Genomic DNA, 6000 nt, shown 5'->3' on the forward strand with positions numbered 1-6000 from the left:
TCCCAGCACCATTTGCTGAAGAGACTGTCTTTACTCCATTGTATGTATGACTGTCTTTACTCCATTATGGGTTCATTTCTGGGCTGTCTGTTCTGTTCCATTAGTCCATATGTCTGTTTTTGTATCAATACTATGCTATTTTGATTACTGTAGCTCTGTAGTATTGTCTGAAGTCTGGGAGGGTTATTCCTCCAGCTTCATTCTTTTTCTTCAATAATGCTTTGGCAATTCTGGGTCTTTTGTGATTCCATATAAATTTTAGGATGATTTGTTCTAGTTCTGTGAAAAATATCCTGGGTAATTTGATAGGGATTGCATTAAAACTGTAGATTGCTTTGGGTAGTATGGCTATTTTAACTATTAATTCTTCCAATCCAAGAATTCACATTCACTTTTTGCCTGTTCGTAGAGCCAGAGTCAGTTAAGGTTTCTGTGAATCCTTGACAAGTGCAGTAAAGAAACATTGAGACAGAAGGAACTGAATGGCAACCAGCCCATTTCCCAAAGATGCACCAAGTAAAGGGGATGGGAGGAAAGAGAGCGTGAACTAGAGAGAGATGAGAAGGAAAAAAGCAGCTCGTTTCTCCTCTCTTGGGAGGCAGCTCCTTGAGGACAGGGTTTCTGTCTTAACCATAAATTTAACAGGCTAGGAAAATGCCTACCCAGCAGTGGTACTGAATGAGTGAATGAGAACAAAGAGCAGGAACTAACTGGCTACGTACAATTAGAGAGTCCACTGAAATACTTTAGGCTGTTTCCCTCTGTGTGAGGCTCCCTGGCTTATGTTTTCTATCTCTGCCTTGGGTTTTTGATCTATAAGCAGCCAGTCTGTGCTTTTCAGAGGTTTTAGTACAAAGATCGTTGCTGCTAAACTGAACTGATATTGAAGATAAAAACCTGTTTGGAACAAATCCATACATGGAAGAGGAAGTTTTGAACCATTTTTATCATTAACTTCTTGGGGGATTTGTACTCCAAAGGTCATTAAGACTCAAAGTAGCTTCCAGGTCCACTGCCTCCTTTTTGGAAAAAGAGATCACTGAGGAAGATTTTCTAGGCTTAGTGCCCATCTCCCCCACCACCTCGGCTACAACTGGTTGAGCCAGGAACCAATAATGGAACAAAAGACAGCCTGTTTTAGGCTCCCCAGCCCCAATGGGGTGGATTGGAGTGGCACTGGAGCGCTACCGTCGGAACCAGTTAGAGCCTCTCTCTTGGAAAGTTTGAACTTGAGACAGAGGGAGAGAGAGACCCAGAAAGATAAGAGAGAGAAGGGACTGACAAGCCAGGTAGTCCAGTGTCAGCATAGAACACTAGAGATGTGGAGAGAGAAGGCAGTAGGCAGAAACTGTGAGGCAGTAGACAACTTCAGTAAACGGGCTGTACGGGAAGGCGCGGAAAGCCATCAGTGAGTAGGTTAACCAGAAGCAGCAAGCAGAGAAAGGGACGGGAGGCAGGAGGTGCTTCAGGAGTGAATGGCTGCTGGAGAAGCTGCTGTTTTATTCTGAGCAGTGTTCTGGTTCTCCCCGAGGCCTGGCATGTGTTCTGGAAACCATTTACTGTGCTTCTTCAACCCTCCCAAGTATCCCTGCAGTGGAAACCCTCACCCTGGGGTAGATGAGCAGGCCTCCCACATTTTGCAACTTGAAAAATCCCCATTTGTTAAAAAAAAAAAAAAAGCAGATTATTTAGAGATCATCATGAACATTCCTCTGCTGCAGTTTGAGAGAGACATGCAGACGCCTGGGGAGAACTTCACATGGTGGCACATGGTTCTTCACCACAAGGTCTTGTTTTCTGTACTGTAGATCTAGAAGTTGGCTTTCATCTGTGTGACTGGTGTGTCCTTATACCAACTAGGATTTGGGTAATCCACCTGAGCAGGTTTACAAATGTGAGGTAGAACTTCCAGAGACTGGGATCAGTTTTGATAGTTACTGGCACCGTTGAACATCTTCTCCTTATCAAATCTCTCTTTAGGGTCTTCACCTTCTTCTCTGGGCATTGCTTCTCTTTTTCCTCTTTTGGTTCCATAAATGTATATGCTGCTTGTGGTTTGCCTTTTGTCTGTCTTTATCTCCTTGTCCTCCATGGAAATGCCTTCCACTGCCAAGTCTCTTCTCTGTCCAGATGACTTCTATCAATGTATCCCTCACCACTCTACCCTCTTCCCGTATTTCCAAACTTCTGTGGGACACTGCACCTGAAAATCTCACCAGCATCTCAAATTGAGTGAGTTCAAAACAGAAATTATTTTCCTTGCCCTGCAAAGTTCTTCCTCCAGTGTTCTTTCCCAGTCTCTAAAATGGAACCTCAGTGAGCCAGGTACAAAGTTGAGAGTCCTTTTGCTTCTTGTTTCCCCCCTGGTGCCCAACAGCTATCATTGCAAAGTCCTAGCAATTCTACCTGTGTGGTAGCAATTGTGTCCATTCCTCTCTGTGTTCATTATCTAACGCTGCAGAACAAATGATGCCTCCCTTTAGCTTAAAACTCATTTATTATTTCACATAGTTTTTGAGGGTTAGGTACCTGGGAGTGGCTTAGCATAGCTGGTCTCTCTGCAGGTTGCTGGCAGCTATCGGCCAGGGCTGTGGTCATCTCAAGGCTTGGCTGGGGGTACAGAATCCACTTCTAAGAGCATTTATGTGCTGGTCAGTGGGTCTCCATTCCTTGCTGGCTTTTAGCTGGAGACTTCAGTTCTTCACCATATAAGTCTTTCCATAGGGTTGCTTATAACAACAGCTTACTTCTCCCCATAGGTAGGGAGTAGGGAGGGGAGAGGTAGCAGAGTGGGGAGGGATGGAGAGGGGAGACTCAAGATGGAAGTTGTAGTCCTTTATACCCCAATTTGGGAAGTCACACACCATTAGTTTGTTGTATTCTATATGTTAGAAGCAAATCATGAAGTACAGCCCACACTCAACAGGAAATTGAAGGAGAAAGGCCAAAGGATTTGTGGGTACATTTCTAAAACTACAGTGCACTCCCCCCCATCTTTACTTCCACGGTCCTAGGTCAGGCTCCCTTCACTCCTCCCCCAGGTCGGTTCTTAAGGTAAAGACCAAGATCTCTAACGTGGTCTACCTGGCTCATGCTAATGCTTCCGTGCTGCTGCTTGACTGCTTTCTATTTGTCTTTCAGTCTGCTTTTCTCTCTTTCTGGGTCTTTCTCCCTCTCTGTCCCATGTTCAAACTCTGCAGGAGAGGAGCTCTGATTGGCTTGGGCACTCCACATCTGGTGTCACTCCAGGCCACCTCATGGGGGCAAGGGAGTCTGTCTCAATCAGTTGTGGCCAAGGTGGAGGGTGGCTTGATCCTGCCTCTAATGCTCCCTCATCTCAAGCCACAGTCCACTTCCCCTTGCCCACCATTACTCTGCCTCCACTGGCCTTTCTTGGAAGGGCTGGAGGGCCGTTTCCCCACCTCATGAGTCCTCGTGTCCTGCCCCTTTGCCTGGCAAGTGCTCCTCTCCTGCCCCTGCTTGACTGACCCCTGTGCATCTTTACATCTCGGCTGGGTGTTGCCTCTTCAGGTCAGAATTCTCGCCCCTCCATCTACCTTAGGATCCTTTTGAGGTGTCAGAAAACCCTGTACTTTTCCTTTATAATTCTTATTTGTATGGTTATTTGTATAACATCTCCATCCTAAGCTAGACTGTAGCCTTCACAAAGTTAGGGACCATTTTGCTCACAATGTCTGACATTTGCTATGAACACAGAAATGTTTTACTGATTAAGCCCCAGCCTCCAGGCCCCTCTGTAATCTACACGGTGGCATAACTGATCCTTCCTCAACACTCACACTTTGCCCTTGCTCACTTTCGGCGTGGTCCTTAGGTGCCTGCAGGGCAGAGTCACCCCTCTTTAGACTGACATTCAAGGCCTTTCACAATGTTACTGAGTCCAAATTCACACTGGTCACTGCATGACAGGCCAGTAAATTGGGAGACAAGGTGCTGGGGCAAGGAATAACGACTTTATTTGGAAAGCCGGCAGACTGAGAAAATAGTAGACTAATGTCCTGGAGAACCATCTTCCCCAAGTCAGAATTCAGGTTCCTTTTATACTAACAAGAGGAGAGGGTGTGGTTGGTTGTTGCAAGCTTCTTGGTATTGGAATCCTTGATTCTTGCAGCTGTCCAGGTAGGTCAGGTCATGGTGTCGCTGTAAGCCTCCAGCAAGACAAATGTTATTTTCTGTTCCGCAACTTTTTATATTTATATGAATGGGAAAGTATTATACCCTTAAAGGTCAGACGCTTGAGAATAGGCTATCCTGTGTATTTCAAGCTATAGGCAACATTCTTTTTTACCAAAGGTGCAGAACCTGCATGACTAAGCACAGGAAAAGGAGCACAGGGTTAGAACCAAAGGACAGATCTAATATGGAGTCAGATTTGTTCTTCCCTATCACCCTAATGGGGGCCCATCGCTCCTTTTGGTTTTGTCTCTCAGGACTCCTTCTAACAGACCCACAAGTTCTAACCACAGCCAATTACTTTCTCTGCCTCAAGCGCACTCTGTGCTTGGCTCTCTGCATCTTTGCTCCCCTTGTTCCTTACATCCTTAAATGTATTCTTCTCACTGCAATCCTATCAAAATCTCTTTTTAGAAAACCTTTTCGTTTGTATCCTGTGGGTTGCTTGCTTTTTTAATAAACCGAATACTTATATGTCCTTAATAGGCACTAGACACTAGTCTAAGAACTTTTAACTTCATATTATGACCATGACACCCCTATAAGGCAAGTCCACATACTGTTCCCAGATAGGGGAAAGCTTACATAATTGGCCCAAAGACGTACCTAGCACCTCTCACAGCTGGAGCCTGAACCCAGGGGTTGGGTTCTAGAAGGCTACTCCGGAGGCTGTGAACTTTCCGCTACTTGATTGTTACTCTTCCTGGGCAGTTGAGGGGTCTTGTCATTCATCTTTGCATCTCCTACAGGGCCTCACACTCAGTAGGGTCTGACTAATGCTTAAAAAATTAATGAAGAGAACTCAAGGGTTCAGGCAGAAAGTGATAAGGGAAAGCTTCTCCTTCGAGGACTATCCACAGATTACAATCTCCTGTTCTTACTTCTTTGGTCACATATCCTCAGTCATTCCTCCCTGGCCTGAAGGGTCTTGTCTGAATGCCTTAGGCCAGTGTCCTGCCTGTGGGTCAGAGGCATTTGGGGAATGAGTAACTTGGGTGTGTTGTTTCCTCCTTTCCTGAAGTCTGGCTTTTCCCATCTGTACATTTGTCCTTCATTCATTTCTGTGTAGGTCTTTAGATTTAGAAAACAGAGAGAGGAAGAGAGAAAGGGAGGAGAGAAGGAAGGAAGGGGGAAAAAAAAAGAAGAAAGAGAGGAAAGAAAGAAAAATACGGGATGCTCAGGTAAATTTGAATTTTGGATCAACAACAATTTTTTTTTTTTTTTTTTTAGTATAGGTATGTCCTAGATATTGCACAGGGCATACTTCTACTAAAAAATTATTGTTTATCTGAAATTCCTGTGTCCTGCAGGCTTTGTGGTTCTCAGGCTCTTCTGCCTGGTTTGCAGGACTGTGACCTCATCTTTAGTACTGTGGGCATTTCAGGCTTGGTCACTGCTCGGCCCCATCCAAGCCTCTTCCACTGTGAGCAGATTGTTTGCCAGTCTTGGAATAAAGAATTAGCTGACATCAAGATCACCAAAGAGTACAAATCAAATGTCCTCTCTCTAGCCTTAGTTCTCCAAGGCATGGGAATGCCAGTAAAACTGATACAATTACTAATATAGAGAATCAATACAAATACTAGTTTTCAAGGATTGGAACCAAATCAACTTTTGAATGCTCTGCGATGAGTAGAGTCTCTAGGGAGCAAACCCTCACCCAGCATAAGCGCATTGTGTACGGAAAGAGGGGTCGTCACAGGTGCATAGTAGGTGCTCAATTATGTGCTTGAATAAATAAGCATTTATTCTCACCTTTAAAAGCTTTATTAGTATAAACTGAATTTTCACAGACCAATAAACAAG

The sequence above is a fragment of the Camelus bactrianus genome, chromosome 6 (genome assembly GCF_048773025.1).
Source record: "Camelus bactrianus isolate YW-2024 breed Bactrian camel chromosome 6, ASM4877302v1, whole genome shotgun sequence".
NCBI classification, from domain to species: domain Eukaryota; kingdom Metazoa; phylum Chordata; class Mammalia; order Artiodactyla; family Camelidae; genus Camelus; species Camelus bactrianus.